Source organism: Lampris incognitus, unplaced genomic scaffold (genome assembly GCF_029633865.1).
Source record: "Lampris incognitus isolate fLamInc1 unplaced genomic scaffold, fLamInc1.hap2 scaffold_210, whole genome shotgun sequence".
Classification (NCBI taxonomy): domain Eukaryota; kingdom Metazoa; phylum Chordata; class Actinopteri; order Lampriformes; family Lampridae; genus Lampris; species Lampris incognitus.
This window is the reverse complement of record NW_026611168.1, coordinates 90,904-108,788: the sequence shown is the minus strand read 5'-3', so window position 1 is coordinate 108,788 and position 17,885 is coordinate 90,904. Positions and strand designations below refer to the sequence as shown.

Genomic DNA, 17,885 nt, shown 5'->3' with positions numbered 1-17,885 from the left:
TTCAAAAACATGGTCAAAAACAATTCCACGATTACCCCACCGGACTTAGACTTGCACAGGCGCTGCGGTCTTCACCCGGCTCTTCTCCCACACTCCAAACACAAAGAATACATCCCACGAATCCCCGCTGTCCCAAATTAATCCCAGTTTGTTGACTAAGCACTTTTTCAGGGTTTCAAAGAAGCTCGCCAGCTCCGAGCAGTGGCGGTACATGTGCAATAGTGTTTCAGGCAGCAGGCCACAGACGTCGCACTCCCTGCCGACCCCCTTGTCAAATTGGTGCAGAATAACGTTAGTGAACACTTTGTTGTGTCGGATTTTGTAGTCGTTGTCTTCTGCCTCAATGCTGTTCCCTCTCACCCTCCATTGTCCCCAGATTTGTCCCACATTCAAATTGGGCATAACTTTGCCCCAGAACGGCAGAGAGGTCGGACGTTGCGACGCCTGTGCCAGAAACTTTCCATAGATCTGTTTGCTTGTCAACCTGTGTATACTCCTCCACTCTCCTCCTTGCTCCACCAACATGGCTGGGAGCTTCCCCTCTCTGTTCTGTACCACTCTCCGCTCTATGGTTGTCCGCCATTCTTTTGGGATGCTTTCCTTTAAGTCGTTATAATAGCTTGTTGTCTCCGTAATTTTGGCCTCATAGTTTATCTCCTTTATACTGTCATATATGGCTTGGGGGGGGAGAAAACCCGGCATCAGTTCATACATGACGTCCTTCAACTGGACCAAACCTGCTGTTAACATGTCATTATTACATAGAAGCTTACCTGTCTTTTGAATTTTCTTATTTAGAAAGATTGGCATTTCTCTGATGACGTTTACCGAGTCACATGCATAGTCTATATGCTTTAGAAATTCCGCGTGAGCGGACAGGACTTCTCTATAGAAACCTGGAAGCCCCGCCATCATCGGTCGCTTTAGTTGCATCAGCAGCACAAAATCGCCTATGTGAAATACCTTGTTTATGAAGTAAGCCATCAGGCTTTTCCAGCCGTGGGCTGTGGAGTCACACAGATATTTTTGCACAGTTTTGATCCTGAACGCCCTTTTTTTGCTTTCTATATCTACTAATTGAAGTCCTCCCTCTCTGTACTTACTTATTAATGTTTTTCGTGCTATTTTACTTACTTTTGCCCTCCACAAAAAATTGGTTATAATTTCATTTATTCTGTTTAATACCCATAAGGGTAGTTCTATAACTGCTAATGTATAGTTTAGTTTTGACAATATTAAGTTGTTTAGAACCACTACTCTACCTTTGAGTTTTAGGTCTCTCAGTTTCCAATAATTTAGACATTTTTCTATTTTACTAATAATTTCCGTCCATGACAGATCACGAGCTGCCACTACATCTTTACCGATGTAGGTACCTAGAATTTTTATATGCTTGCTTTGTATTTTAAAAGGTGTGGTCTCCTGCTGAGGCTCAGCCATGTTAATGAACATGATTTCTGACTTACCTACATTTATGCGGGAGCCAGAGGCTCGACCGTACATGTTTATTACTGCCATTGCTCTCTCTATGCTTGCCATGTCCTTTACTGTTAGGGTGGTGTCATCAGCAAATTGCTGGACGACACAGGATCCTCCCCCTGGTAACTCAATACCTCTAATACCCTTGTCTTGTTTTAATAGAATTCCTAGTGGCTCTGCTATTATTGTGTACAGGATTGAGGATAGTGGACAGCCTTGTCTGACCGACCTTTCCAGAGGAAACGCATCAGTGGTTGCACCGTTGCATTTGACCTTACCTGTAGCTTTGCTATATAATAATTTTACCCAAGTTAGAAATCTGTCTCCAAAACCTACCTTCTCCAGTACATTAAACATAAATTGATGCTCTACTCGGTCAAAGGCTTTATTGAAGTCAATGGCCAGAAGGACACCTGCTTGATCTGTCTCTTTTAAATACTCCACCACATCTCTTATGGTGCGTACTGTGTCAGTGACTTCTCTCCCTGGCACACTATAAGCCTGGGTGGCTTCTATTATTGTATGTAATATTTGTTTGACTCTGTTTGCCAATATTTTCATTAGTATTTTGTAGTCATTGTTCAACAGAGTAATGGGCCTATAATTTGTTAGTTTATTCTTCTCCCCTTTCTTAAAAATTAAAGTGATCAAGCCTAGAGTCATTGACTCCGGTACCTTCTGTTCTTTTTCCATTGTTTTATACAATTTCAGTAGTGTTGGTTTGAGCGTGTTGCAGAAAGCTTTATAGAAGTTTGCCGTCAACCCATCACTACCTGGGCTTTTATTTGACATCATTTGATTTATTGCACACTCTATATCTTCCTCAGTTATTTCCTGTTCACACGCTGATTTATCCTCATCATTTAATTTAGCAGTCATCTCTTCCAATATGTCATTTGTAGCTTGTATGTCTGAACTCTCAGTTTTAAACAAGTCACTATAAAAAGTTTGTACTGTTTCCAGAATGTCTACGAAATTGGTCACTACTTTACCTTCTTTATTTTTGATTTCTTGCAAATAACACTGATTTTGTTTCCTTTTTTCCAAGTTGAGGAAAAAAGCTGTACTTTTCTCCCCTTCTACTGCATATTGAGCACGGCTCCTCACTATAGCACCTTCACATTTTATCCTTTCAATTTCATTTATTTCATTTTGAATATTCACAAGCCTTTCAACATTGACAACCGGTTGTGCATTTAATTTAGCAATTGTATTTCTTAATGATCTTTCTTTTTCTCTAGTTTTAAAGTTCAATCTTTTCGCAAACTGAATACTTTTTTGTTTAATTCTCACTTTTAATTTCTCCCACCCCTCTATGATATTTTCCCCAAACTCAGGCTGTGAACATTCAAATGAGATCAATTTAGAGATGCATTCAACATAATCCCTTCTGTTCAGCAGGCTAGCATTAAGGTGCCACACGCCTCCCCCCCTCCCCCTCCTTTTACCCCCCATTCCCACACGCAGGATGGCATGATCACTAATGAAATTTAAACAATAGCGCACAGTATCGAAAAGGTCGATCTGCGGTTTCTTGACTAAACAAAAATCAATCCGACTTTGCCGTACAGTGTCCATTTGTGGCTGTACTCTCGAGTACTCTCGTGTTATGGGATTTCTGGTTCTCCATAAATCACAGAAATTATTCTTGGCCATAAACAGATTCAGGGCCGCTCTGGAACAGTCGTGTTTATAGCTACCGTTATCGCTAATGTCAAGCCTGCTCATCTTGACATTGAAATCCCCAACTATGATGTCACAGTCTTTAGCTATGATATTCAATTCTCGAAAGAAAGAAGACCTGTCCCCCTCGTGGTTGGGCGCATAAATGTTCAGTAATTTGTAGACAGTGTCTTCAAAAACAAAGCCCACTTTAACCCACCTCCCCCCAATGTCTTTGTCTATTAGAGTGGCATCAGCCTCAATGTGGCTACTCACCATGATGCTTACTCCTCGTTCCCGCTGAGTCCCATGGCTTGAAAAGTAGGATCCAGGCCACCTTTTCTTGCACTGAGTTTCACAGTCAGTGTCCCAGTGGGTTTCTTGGAGACAGATTATTTCTGCATCACACATTTTTACGACTTTAGTGAACTTGTCCATGTCACGTAGTCCACGTATGTTGAATGATGCTATTTTGACCATGGTGAGTGGGAAAGACAGAGAAAAATAATCCCCAAACAAAAAACATGATGCACACCCTTTTCAGTCCATTATTATTTACCCCTCTTAGTCTTGCCCTTTCTGCTTGTTCCCTCTTCCCTCCCCTTACTAACTCCATCCCATTCCGAAGCCTTAGGGTTCGGCTGTCGTCTCTCACTCCCCTGCCCGTGTAGAGGCCCTCTCTGCCCCGGCTGCCCGCAAGGCAAGGACGCAAGGCTGGCCGAACTGCCCTCCCTCTGGTTGCTGCGGCTCCTGTCCCCTGATGTTGTTACAGCCTGACCCCTCAGCGACCCGTGCGCCAGAGTGGAGACGCTCGTCGGCATCCTCCCCACCCTCTCAGAGGCCGCAGTCAAACCGCCGCTTCCTCTTTTCTCCTCCTCCTCCTCGACCTCGCTCTCCTCCTCCATCTCATGGCGTGCAGCTGACTGGGGCCCCTCTGCTTCGCCATCAGTCGCAATGCCATCAGGATGATTTCCTGTCTCCGTCTCTTCTGCCCCGTCCTCCACTCCCTCGCCGGTGTCCCTCTCTGTCTCCTCTTTGGGATCTGCTCCAGGCATGGCTGCGCATTCTCGTGCGTAGTGTCCGATCTCCCCGCACTTGAAGCACTTGAACTCCGGGCACTCCCGTAGGATGTGTCCGGGCTGGAGGCACAGCCTGCAAACTTTAGATTGATTATCGTGCAGCACTCTGAAGTATTCAATCCCTTCCAGCGTCTCAAATTTGGTGCTGTAAGGTAAAGAGGAGACATTTTCATTGAAACGGACTTTGAGGAATCTCGTCCCGTCAAAAACGTCCGTCCCGGCCCACTTCCTCCGCTTGATAGGAGACACCGGCTCCACGCCCCACTGCTCCAGTTTAGTAACAATTTGATTGTCTGTGACATACAGGGGAAGGTTCAAAAAGGAGACGATCCTGGTGTCCCTCGTAACTTCCGATGCCACCACTCTGGAGTTTCTAATCTTGAAGCCGTCCAGCAGTCTTGTTTTCCCTTTCGGGTTACTCATCGTGAGCTCCCATCGTTTGTCGCTTTTCGACCTGCAGCCCAATACTCTCCCACACGTGTTGTCAACCGCACGCAGAAGCTCCATCATGGAGATTTTGTCTTCTCCCTCCACGTCCACATTAACCACCAGGTCTCTGTCCATCTCTCTCCCTTCCCCCTCCCTCCCCGCCGCTTCCGCTGCGACCGCCGTCTCTTTCACCAACCCCATTGCTGTGGCCCCTCCACCTCGTCTCTCTTTTCGTTTCTCCGCTCGACTCTCCACCACCACAAATTCTCCTCTCTCCCCCTTCTCCATCACGCTTTCTGCCTCAGTCGGATTCGCGTCCTGCTGGGGCTTCTTTGTTTCCGCCGCTATACCTCCATTTTGTTTGTCCGTCTGCCCGTCGTCGTAAGTCTTGTCCGGTCCGAGTGTCCTTGCCGTTTGTGCCATTTTCGTGCTTCTAAAGCCACAAAAGTTTCCCCCGTGCAGCAGAAAGCTGCTGGGGGGAAGTTAGAAACGTTATTTTCAGAGACTGCTCTCGTTTCCCCGTCGATTTAATGTCTTTTTCGTCCGCTCCGCCGCCACCACGCCAACCCGGAAGTTATCAGAGTGGTATGGCCGTAAGCCGTTGAGCCGGCACCGTGCCGCTCTTTTATATATAATTCGGCCTCCGCGCTTCTTCTTTCTGCTATCAGCTTATTTCACCAGTTTCTGCGTTTATGACCAGCTACGTGACATCTTATTGCGTTTGCTGTGGAAAGAGTCAAGTGTTAAGTGTAAGAATATGTCACGTGTCAGGAAAGAACCCAAAAGCAGACGGGACAACCAGGTAAGGGAAGAAATCAAGTCTTTATGGAAGTAACCGATCTCAGGGGTAGAGCAGGAGTTCGCTCAGTGGCTGGTAGGCAGGCGGGCAGGCAGAAGTCCATGAAAGGCGACGTTCCAGCGCAGACTGGTTCACAGTGGAGGCTTTTTAAGGGTGATGGCGATCGCTTTGATGTCAACGGAGAGCGGCGATTCCTTTGATGGCCAACTGGTGTACCGCGATGAAGGGGGGGGGGGTCAGCAGGTGTCAAGGGCGATCGCTTTGATGTCAAGGGCGAGAGACTGTGACAGAATAAGACTAAAACATAAGAGGTGGCCATTGAGTAGCTTGTAGTGATCTTTGACCAAAATGTATGTCTGGCTTTTCCTATACGTTTGCTTTGTGGATTATAGTTGGGGCGGGGGGATAAAAGGCTTACAGCACCTGGTATTCCCAGGCGGTCTCCCATCCAAGTACTAACCAGGCCCGACCCTGCTTGGCTTCCGAGATCGGGCGTTATTTTTTTTTTTTGTCTTTTATTATGAAAATATATTTTTGGGAACAAAAATACATTTTTGATTGCATGTATTGTCCATCAATTCCACATTGTTACATTTGTTTTACACTTTGTTTCGCTTACACAAGATAGTATCCGTCTCTCTTTATACATAAAATAAAGCCATGCTTTCCAAATCATCAACTTAAATCAGCGCTTTGGAATCAGAACAGAAAATGAAACAAATCAGCCCTTTTGAACAAACCTTAGACTGTGTTTTTAAAAGAAAGTGACATTAAAACACCACTTTGAGATTTTAAATGACACACATTCCACATTAAACAGAATGATCCCATCCTCCCCTTAACTTCAATAAAACATAACAGAGAAAGTTCAAAGAAAACCGTAACGCGTCTTTAACTCTGTTTATATTTACACTTCCAATAATCATCATTTTCCGTTCACATCATTTCAGACTTTTTCCTCCCCTCCCTCCCTCCCTCACCAGTTCCACACAATCTCCCCCCTCCTGTTGAGGGAGAGGAGATGGCTGTCTCTGATGAAGAGCCGGGTGAAGTCCGCATCGCCGTGCGTCAGTCTGTAATGTGTTTGTTTTTTGACCATGTTTTTGAAAATGTTCCAAACCGGGATGATTCTGCGTTCAAAGTGCGCAATGTTCCGACGTGATTTGACGGCCCACCGGGCGTGACTTAAGAGGAATTTGCACAGCGCTGCGTTCTTCACCCTGCTCTTCTCCCACACTCCAAACACAAAGAATACATCCCACGAATCCCCGCTGTCCCAAATTAATCCCAGTTTGTTGACTAAGCACTTTTTCAGGGTTTCAAAGAAGCTCGCCAGCTCCGAGCAGTGGCGGTACATGTGCAATAGTGTTTCAGGCAGCAGGCCACAGACGTCGCACTCCCTGCCGACCCCCTTGTCAAATTGGTGCAGAATAACGTTAGTGAACACTTTGTTGTGTCGGATTTTGTAGTCGTTGTCTTCTGCCTCAATGCTGTTCCCTCTCACCCTCCATTGTCCCCAGATTTGTCCCACATTCAAATTGGGCATAACTTTGCCCCAGAACGGCAGAGAGGTCGGACGTTGCGACGCCTGTGCCAGAAACTTTCCATAGATCTGTTTGCTTGTCAACCTGTGTATACTCCTCCACTCTCCTCCTTGCTCCACCAACATGGCTGGGAGCTTCCCCTCTCTGTTCTGTACCACTCTCCGCTCTATGGTTGTCCGCCATTCTTTTGGGATGCTTTCCTTTAAGTCGTTATAATAGCTTGTTGTCTCCGTAATTTTGGCCTCATAGTTTATCTCCTTTATACTGTCATATATGGCTTGGGGGGGGAGAAAACCCGGCATCAGTTCATACATGACGTCCTTCAACTGGACCAAACCTGCTGTTAACATGTCATTATTACATAGAAGCTTACCTGTCTTTTGAATTTTCTTATTTAGAAAGATTGGCATTTCTCTGATGACGTTTACCGAGTCACATGCATAGTCTATATGCTTTAGAAATTCCGCGTGAGCGGACAGGACTTCTCTATAGAAACCTGGAAGCCCCGCCATCATCGGTCGCTTTAGTTGCATCAGCAGCACAAAATCGCCTATGTGAAATACCTTGTTTATGAAGTAAGCCATCAGGCTTTTCCAGCCGTGGGCTGTGGAGTCACACAGATATTTTTGCACAGTTTTGATCCTGAACGCCCTTTTTTTGCTTTCTATATCTACTAATTGAAGTCCTCCCTCTCTGTACTTACTTATTAATGTTTTTCGTGCTATTTTACTTACTTTTGCCCTCCACAAAAAATTGGTTATAATTTCATTTATTCTGTTTAATACCCATAAGGGTAGTTCTATAACTGCTAATGTATAGTTTAGTTTTGACAATATTAAGTTGTTTAGAACCACTACTCTACCTTTGAGTTTTAGGTCTCTCAGTTTCCAATAATTTAGACATTTTTCTATTTTACTAATAATTTCCGTCCATGACAGATCACGAGCTGCCACTACATCTTTACCGATGTAGGTACCTAGAATTTTTATATGCTTGCTTTGTATTTTAAAAGGTGTGGTCTCCTGCTGAGGCTCAGCCATGTTAATGAACATGATTTCTGACTTACCTACATTTATGCGGGAGCCAGAGGCTCGACCGTACATGTTTATTACTGCCATTGCTCTCTCTATGCTTGCCATGTCCTTTACTGTTAGGGTGGTGTCATCAGCAAATTGCTGGACGACACAGGATCCTCCCCCTGGTAACTCAATACCTCTAATACCCTTGTCTTGTTTTAATAGAATTCCTAGTGGCTCTGCTATTATTGTGTACAGGATTGAGGATAGTGGACAGCCTTGTCTGACCGACCTTTCCAGAGGAAACGCATCAGTGGTTGCACCGTTGCATTTGACCTTACCTGTAGCTTTGCTATATAATAATTTTACCCAAGTTAGAAATCTGTCTCCAAAACCTACCTTCTCCAGTACATTAAACATAAATTGATGCTCTACTCGGTCAAAGGCTTTATTGAAGTCAATGGCCAGAAGGACACCTGCTTGATCTGTCTCTTTTAAATACTCCACCACATCTCTTATGGTGCGTACTGTGTCAGTGACTTCTCTCCCTGGCACACTATAAGCCTGGGTGGCTTCTATTATTGTATGTAATATTTGTTTGACTCTGTTTGCCAATATTTTCATTAGTATTTTGTAGTCATTGTTCAACAGAGTAATGGGCCTATAATTTGTTAGTTTATTCTTCTCCCCTTTCTTAAAAATTAAAGTGATCAAGCCTAGAGTCATTGACTCCGGTACCTTCTGTTCTTTTTCCATTGTTTTATACAATTTCAGTAGTGTTGGTTTGAGCGTGTTGCAGAAAGCTTTATAGAAGTTTGCCGTCAACCCATCACTACCTGGGCTTTTATTTGACATCATTTGATTTATTGCACACTCTATATCTTCCTCAGTTATTTCCTGTTCACACGCTGATTTATCCTCATCATTTAATTTAGCAGTCATCTCTTCCAATATGTCATTTGTAGCTTGTATGTCTGAACTCTCAGTTTTAAACAAGTCACTATAAAAAGTTTGTACTGTTTCCAGAATGTCTACGAAATTGGTCACTACTTTACCTTCTTTATTTTTGATTTCTTGCAAATAACACTGATTTTGTTTCCTTTTTTCCAAGTTGAGGAAAAAAGCTGTACTTTTCTCCCCTTCTACTGCATATTGAGCACGGCTCCTCACTATAGCACCTTCACATTTTATCCTTTCAATTTCATTTATTTCATTTTGAATATTCACAAGCCTTTCAACATTGACAACCGGTTGTGCATTTAATTTAGCAATTGTATTTCTTAATGATCTTTCTTTTTCTCTAGTTTTAAAGTTCAATCTTTTCGCAAACTGAATACTTTTTTGTTTAATTCTCACTTTTAATTTCTCCCACCCCTCTATGATATTTTCCCCAAACTCAGGCTGTGAACATTCAAATGAGATCAATTTAGAGATGCATTCAACATAATCCCTTCTGTTCAGCAGGCTAGCATTAAGGTGCCACACGCCTCCCCCCCTCCCCCTCCTTTTACCCCCCATTCCCACACGCAGGATGGCATGATCACTAATGAAATTTAAACAATAGCGCACAGTATCGAAAAGGTCGATCTGCGGTTTCTTGACTAAACAAAAATCAATCCGACTTTGCCGTACAGTGTCCATTTGTGGCTGTACTCTCGAGTACTCTCGTGTTATGGGATTTCTGGTTCTCCATAAATCACAGAAATTATTCTTGGCCATAAACAGATTCAGGGCCGCTCTAGAACAGTCGTGTTTATAGATACCGTTATCGCTAATGTCAAGCCTGCTCATCTTGACATTGAAATCCCCAACTATGATGTCACAGTCTTTAGCTATGATATTCAATTCTCGAAAGAAAGAAGACCTGTCCCCCTCGTGGTTGGGCGCATAAATGTTCAGCAATTTGTAGACAGTGTCTTCAAAAACAAAGCCCACTTTAACCCACCTCCCCCCAATGTCTTCGTCTATTAGAGTGGCATCAGCCTCAATGTGGCTACTCACCATGATGCTTACTCCTCGTGCCCGCTGAGTCCCATGGCTTGAAAAGTAGGATCCAGGCCACCTTTTCTTGCACTGAGTTTCACAGTCAGTGTCCCAGTGGGTTTCTTGGAGACAGATTATTTCTGCATCACACATTTTTACGACTTTAGTGAACTTGTCCATGTCACGTAGTCCACGTACGTTGAATGATGCTATTTTGACCATGGTGAGTGGGAAAGACAGAGAAAAATAATCCCCAAACAAAAAACATGATGCACACCCTTTTCAGTCCATTATTATTTACCCCTCTTAGTCTTGCCCTTTCTGCTTGTTCCCTCTTCCCTCCCCTTACTAACTCCATCCCATTCCGAAGCCTTAGGGTTCGGCTGTCGTCTCTCACTCCCCTGCCCGTGTAGAGGCCCTCTCTGCCCCGGCTGCCCGCAAGGCAAGGACGCAAGGCTGGCCGAACTGCCCTCCCTCTGGTTGCTGCGGCTCCTGTCCCCTGATGTTGTTACAGCCTGACCCCTCAGCGACCCGTGCGCCAGAGTGGAGACGCTCGTCGGCATCCTCCCCACCCTCTCAGAGGCCGCAGTCAAACCGCCGCTTCCTCTTTTCTCCTCCTCCTCCTCTTCCTCCTCGACCTCGCTCTCCTCCTCCATCTCATGGCGTGCAGCTGACTGGGGCCCCTCTGCTTCGCCATCAGTCGCAATGCCATCAGGATGATTTCCTGTCTCCGTCTCTTCTGCCCCGTCCTCTACTCCCTCGCCGGTGTCCCTCTCTGTCTCCTCTTTGGGATCTGCTCCAGGCATGGCTGCGCATTCTCGTGCGTAGTGTCCGATCTCCCCGCACTTGAAGCACTTGAACTCCGGGCACTCCCGTAGGATGTGTCCGGGCTGGAGGCACAGCCTGCAAACTTTAGATTGATTATCGTGCAGCACTCTGAAGTATTCAATCCCTTCCAGCGTCTCAAATTTGGTGCTGTAAGGTAAAGAGGAGACATTTTCATTGAAACGGACTTTGAGGAATCTCGTCCCGTCAAAAACGTCCGTCCCGGCCCACTTCCTCCGCTTGATAGGAGACACCGGCTCCACGCCCCACTGCTCCAGTTTAGTAACAATTTGATTGTCTGTGACATACAGGGGAAGGTTCAAAAAGGAGACGATCCTGGTGTCCCTCGTAACTTCCGATGCCACCACTCTGGAGTTTCTAATTTTGAAGCCGTCCAGCAGTCTTGTTTTCCCTTTCGGGTTACTCATCGTGAGCTCCCATCGTTTGTCGCTTTTCGACCTGCAGCCCAATACTCTCCCACACGTGTTGTCAACCGCACGCAGAAGCTCCATCATGGAGATTTTGTCTTCTCCCTCCACGTCCACATTAACCACCAGGTCTCTGTCCATCTCTCTCCCCTCCCCCTCCCTCCCCGCCGCTTCCGCTGCGACCGCCGTCTCTTTCACCAACCCCATTGCTGTGGCCCCTCCACCTCGTCTCTCTTTTCGTTTCTCCGCTCGACTCTCCACCACCACAAATTCTCCTCTCTCCCCCTTCTCCATCACGCTTTCTGCCTCAGTCGGATTCGCGTCCTGCTGGGGCTTCTTTGTTTCCGCCGCTATACCTCCATTTTGTTTGTCCGTCTGCCCGTCGTCGTAAGTCTTGTCCGGTCCGAGTGTCCTTGCCGTCTGTGCCATTTTCGTGCTTCTAAAGCCACAAAAGTTTCCCCCGTGCAGCAGAAAGCTGCTGGGGGGGAGTTAGAAACGTGATTTTCAGAGACTGCTCTCGTTTCCCCGTCGATTTAATGTCTTTTTCGTCCGCTCCGCCGCCACCACGCCAACCCGGAAGTTATCAGAGTGGTATGGCCGTAAGCCGTTGAGCCGGCACCGTGCCGCTCTTTTATATATAATTCGGCCTCCGCGCTTCTTCTTTCTGCTATCAGCTTATTTCACCAGTTTCTGCGTTTATGACCAGCTACGTGACATCTTATTGCGTTTGCTGTGGAAAGAGTCAAGTGTTAAGTGTAAGAATATGTCACGTATCAGGAAAGAACCCAAAAGCAGACGGGACAACCAGGTAAGGGAAGAAATCAATCTTTATGGAAGTAACCGATCTCAGGGGTAGAGTAGGAGTTCGCTCAGTGGCTGGTAGGCAGGCGGGCAGGCAGAAGTCCATGAAAGGCGACGTTCCAGCGCAGACTGGTTCACAGTGGAGGCTTTTTAAGGGTGATGGCGATCGCTTTGATGTCAACGGAGAGCGGCGATTCCTTTGATGGCCAACTGGTGTACCGCGGTGAAGGGGGGGGGGGTCAGCAGGTGTCAAGGGCGATCGCTTTGATGTCAAGGGCGAGAGACTGTGACAGAATAAGACTAAAACATAAGAGGTGGCCATTGAGTAGCTTGTAGTGATCTTTGACCAAAATGTATGTCTGGCTTTTCCTATACGTTTGCTTTGTGGATCATAGTTGGGGCGGGGGGATAAAAGGCTTACAGCACCTGGTATTCCCAGGCGGTCTCCCATCCAAGTACTAACCAGGCCCGACCCTGCTTGGCTTCCGAGATCGGGCGTTATCAGAGTGGTATGGCCGTAAGCCATTGAGCCGGCACCGTGCCGCTCTTTTATATATAATTCGGCCTCCGCGCTTCTTCTTTCTGCGATCAGCTTATTTCACCAGTTTCTGCGTTTATGACCAGCTACGTGACATCTTATTGCGTTTGCTGTGGAAAGAGTCAAGTGTTAAGTTTAAGAATAAGACTAAAACATAAGAGGTGGCCATTGAGTAGCTTGTAGTGATCTTTGACCAAAATGTATGTCTGGTTTTTCCTATACGTTTGCTTTGTGGATTATAGTTGGGGCGGGGGGATAAAAGGCTTACAGCACCTGGTATTCCCAGGCGGTCTCCCATCCAAGTACTAACCAGGCCCGACCCTGCTTGGCTTCCGAGATCGGACGAGATCGGGCGTTATCAGAGTGGTATGGCCGTAAGCCGTTGAGCCGGCACCGTGCCGCTCTTTTATATATAATTCGGCCTCCGCGCTTCTTCTTTCTGCTATCAGCTTATTTCACCAGTTTCTGCGTTTATGACCAGCTACGTGACATCTTATTGCGTTTGCTGTGGAAAGAGTCAAGTGTTAAGTGTAAGAATATGTCACGTATCAGGAAAGAACCCAAAAGCAGACGGGACAACCAGGTAAGGGAAGAAATCAATCTTTATGGAAGTAACCGATCTCAGGGGTAGAGTAGGAGTTCGCTCAGTGGCTGGTAGGCAGGCGGGCAGGCAGAAGTCCATGAAAGGCGACGTTCCAGCGCAGACTGGTTCACAGTGGAGGCTTTTTAAGGGTGATGGCGATCGCTTTGATGTCAAGGGAGAGCGGCGATTCCTTTGATGGCCAACTGGTGTACCGCGGTGAAGGGGGGGGGGTCAGCAGGTGTCAAGGGCGATCGCTTTGATGTCAAGGGCGAGAGACTGTGACAGAATAAGACTAAAACATAAGAGGTGGCCATTGAGTAGCTTGTAGTGATCTTTGACCAAAATGTATGTCTGGCTTTTCCTATACGTTTGCTTTGTGGATCATAGTTGGGGCGGGGGGATAAAAGGCTTACAGCACCTGGTATTCCCAGGCGGTCTCCCATCCAAGTACTAACCAGGCCCGACCGTGCTTGGCTTCCGAGATCGGACGAGATCGGGCGTTATCAGAGTGGTATGGCCGTAAGCCATTGAGCCGGCACCGTGCCGCTCTTTTATATATAATTCGGCCTCCGCGCTTCTTCTTTCTGCGATCAGCTTATTTCACCAGTTTCTGCGTTTATGACCAGCTACGTGACATCTTATTGCGTTTGCTGTGGAAAGAGTCAAGTGTTAAGTTTAAGAATAAGACTAAAACATAAGAGGTGGCCATTGAGTAGCTTGTAGTGATCTTTGACCAAAATGTATGTCTGGTTTTTCCTATACGTTTGCTTTGTGGATTATAGTTGGGGCGGGGGGATAAAAGGCTTACAGCACCTGGTATTCCCAGGCGGTCTCCCATCCAAGTACTAACCAGGCCCGACCCTGCTTGGCTTCCGAGATCGGACGAGATCGGGCGTTATTTTTTTTTTTTTTTTTTTTTGTCTTTTATTATGAAAATATATTTTTGGGAACAAAAATACATTTTTGATTGCATGTATTGTCCATCAATTCCACATTGTTACATTTGTTTTACACTTTGTTTCGCTTACACAAGATAGTATCCGTCTCTCTTTATACATAAAATAAAGCCATGCTTTCCAAATCATCAACTTAAATCAGCGCTTTGGAATCAGAACAGAAAATGAAACAAATCAGCCCTTTTGAACAAACCTTAGACTGTGTTTTTAAAAGAAAGTGACATTAAAACACCACTTTGAGATTTTAAATGACACACATTCCACATTAAACAGAATGATCCCATCCTCCCCTTAACTTCAATAAAACATAACAGAGAAAGTTAAAAGAAAACCGTAACGCGTCTTTAACTTTGTTTATATTTACACTTCCAATAATCATCATTTTCCGTTCACATCATTTCAGACTTTTTCCCTCCCCTCCCTCCCTCCCTCCCTCCCTCCCTCACCAGTTCCACACAATCTCCCCCCTCCTGTTGAGGGAGAGGAGATGGCTGTCTCTGATGAAGAGCCGGGTGAAGTCCGCATCGCCGTGCGTCAGTCTGTAATGTGTTTGTTTTTTGACCATGTTTTTGAAAATGTTCCAAACCGGGATGATTCTGCGTTCAAAGTGCGCAATGTTCCGACGTGATTTGACGGCCCACCGGGCGTGACTTAAGAGGAATTTGCACAGCGCTGCGTTCTTCACCCTGCTCTTCTCCCACACTCCAAACACAAAGAATACATCCCACGAATCCCCGCTGTCCCAAATTAATCCCAGTTTGTTGACTAAGCACTTTTTCAGGGTTTCAAAGAAGCTCGCCAGCTCCGAGCAGTGGCGGTACATGTGCAATAGTGTTTCAGGCAGCAGGCCACAGACGTCGCACTCCCTGCCGACCCCCTTGTCAAATTGGTGCAGAATAACGTTAGTGAACACTTTGTTGTGTCGGATTTTGTAGTCGTTGTCTTCTGCCTCAATGCTGTTCCCTCTCACCCTCCATTGTCCCCAGATTTGTCCCACATTCAAATTGGGCATAACTTTGCCCCAGAACGGCAGAGAGGTCGGACGTTGCGACGCCTGTGCCAGAAACTTTCCATAGATCTGTTTGCTTGTCAATCTGTGTATACTCCTCCACTCTCCTCCTTGCTCCACCAACATGGCTGGGAGCTCCCCCTCTCTGTTCTGTACCACTCTCCGCTCTATGGTTGTCCGCCATTCTTTTGGGATGCTTTCCTTTAAGTCGTTATAATAGCTTGTTGTCTCCGTAATTTTGGCCTCATAGTTTATCTCCTTTATACTGTCATATATGGCTTGGGGGGGGAGAAAACCCGGCATCAGTTCATACATGACGTCCTTCAACTGGACCAAACCTGCTGTTAACATGTCATTATTACATAGAAGCTTACCTGTCTTTTGAATTTTCTTATTTAGAAAGATTGGCATTTCTCTGATGACGTTTACCGAGTCACATGCATAGTCTATATGCTTTAGAAATTCCGCGTGAGCGGACAGGACTTCTCTATAGAAACCTGGAAGCCCCGCCATCATCGGTCGCTTTAGTTGCATCAGCAGCACAAAATCGCCTATGTGAAATACCTTGTTTATGAAGTAAGCCATCAGGCTTTTCCAGCCGTGGGCTGTGGAGTCACACAGATATTTTTGCACAGTTTTGATCCTGAACGCCCTTTTTTTGCTTTCTATATCTACTAATTGAAGTCCTCCCTCTCTGTACTTACTTATTAATGTTTTTCGTGCTATTTTACTTACTTTTGCCCTCCACAAAAAATTGGTTATAATTTCATTTATTCTGTTTAATACCCATAAGGGTAGTTCTATAACTGCTAATGTATAGTTTAGTTTTGACAATATTAAGTTGTTTAGAACCACTACTCTACCTTTGAGTTTTAGGTCTCTCAGTTTCCAATAATTTAGACATTTTTCTATTTTACTAATAATTTCCGTCCATGACAGATCACGAGCTGCCACTACATCTTTACCGATGTAGGTACCTAGAATTTTTATATGCTTGCTTTGTATTTTAAAAGGTGTGGTCTCCTGCTGAGGCTCAGCCATGTTAATGAACATGATTTCTGACTTACCTACATTTATGCGGGAGCCAGAGGCTCGACCGTACATGTTTATTACTGCCATTGCTCTCTCTATGCTTGCCATGTCCTTTACTGTTAGGGTGGTGTCATCAGCAAATTGCTGGACGACACAGGATCCTCCCCCTGGTAACTCAATACCTCTAATACCCTTGTCTTGTTTTAATAGAATTCCTAGTGGCTCTGCTATTATTGTGTACAGGATTGAGGATAGTGGACAGCCTTGTCTGACCGACCTTTCCAGAGGAAACGCATCAGTGGTTGCACCGTTGCATTTGACCTTACCTGTAGCTTTGCTATATAATAATTTTACCCAAGTTAGAAATCTGTCTCCAAAACCTACCTTCTCCAGTACATTAAACATAAATTGATGCTCTACTCGGTCAAAGGCTTTATTGAAGTCAATGGCCAGAAGGACACCTGCTTGATCTGTCTCTTTTAAATACTCCACCACATCTCTTATGGTGCGTACTGTGTCAGTGACTTCTCTCCCTGGCACACTATAAGCCTGGGTGGCTTCTATTATTGTATGTAATATTTGTTTGACTCTGTTTGCCAATATTTTCATTAGTATTTTGTAGTCATTGTTCAACAGAGTAATGGGCCTATAATTTGTTAGTTTATCCTTCTCCCCTTTCTTAAAAATTAAAGTGATCAAGCCTAGAGTCATTGACTCCGGTACCTTCTGTTCTTTTTCCATTGTTTTATACAATTTCAGTAGTGTTGGTTTGAGCGTGTTGCAGAAAGCTTTTTAGAAGTTTGCCGTCAACCCATCACTACCTGGGCTTTTATTTGACATCATTTGATTTATTGCACACTCTATATCTTCCTCAGTTATTTCCTGTTCACACGCTGATTTATCCTCATCATTTAATTTAGCAGTCATCTCTTCCAATATGTCATTTGTAGCTTGTATGTCTGAACTCTCAGTTTTAAACAAGTCACTATAAAAAGTTTGTACTGTTTCCAGAATGTCTACGAAATTGGTCACTACTTTACCTTCTTTATTTTTGATTTCTTGCAAATAACACTGATTTTGTTTCCTTTTTTCCAAGTTGAGGAAAAAAGCTGTGCTTTTCTCCCCTTCTACTGCATATTGAGCACGGCTCCTCACTATAGCACCTTCACATTTTATCCTTTCAATTTCATTTATTTCATTTTGAAAATTCACAAGCCTTTCAACATTGACAACCGGTTGTGCATTTAATTTAGCAATTGTATTTCTTAATGATCTTTCTTTTTCTCTAGTTTTAAAGTTCAATCTTTTCGCAAACTGAATACTTTTTTGTTTAATTCTCACTTTTAATTTCTCCCACCCCTCTATGATATTTTCCCCAAACTCAGGCTGTGAACATTCAAATGAGATCAATTTAGAGATGCATTCAACATAATCCCTTCTGTTCAGCAGGCTAGCATTAAGGTGCCACACGCCTCCCCCCCTCCCCCTCCTTTTACCCCCCATTCCCACACGCAGGATGGCATGATCACTAATGAAATTTAAACAATAGCGCACAGTATCGAAAAGGTCGATCTGCGGTTTCTTGACTAAACAAAAATCAATCCGACTTTGCCGTACAGTGTCCATTTGTGGCTGTACTCTCGAGTACTCTCGTGTTATGGGATTTCTGGTTCTCCATAAATCACAGAAATTATTCTTGGCCATAAACAGATTCAGGGCCGC

General features: G+C 44.9%; 2 non-coding genes and 1 pseudogene across 2 annotated transcripts; all 3 read right to left on the bottom strand.

The window, feature by feature from the left end:
* Window positions 1-12,459: 12,459 nt before the first annotated feature.
* LOC130133011 (5S ribosomal RNA) lies at window positions 12,460-12,568 on the bottom strand (annotated as a pseudogene).
* Window positions 12,569-12,844: 276 nt separating this feature from the next.
* LOC130133000 (5S ribosomal RNA) lies at window positions 12,845-12,963 on the bottom strand. Its single transcript, XR_008813221.1, has one exon. It is a non-coding gene; the product is annotated as a 5S ribosomal RNA (ribosomal RNA).
* A 609-nt stretch (window positions 12,964-13,572) lies between these two features.
* LOC130133005 (5S ribosomal RNA) lies at window positions 13,573-13,691 on the bottom strand. The gene has a single exon (XR_008813225.1). It is a non-coding gene; the product is annotated as a 5S ribosomal RNA (ribosomal RNA).
* Between the last annotated feature and the right edge of the window lie 4,194 nt (window positions 13,692-17,885).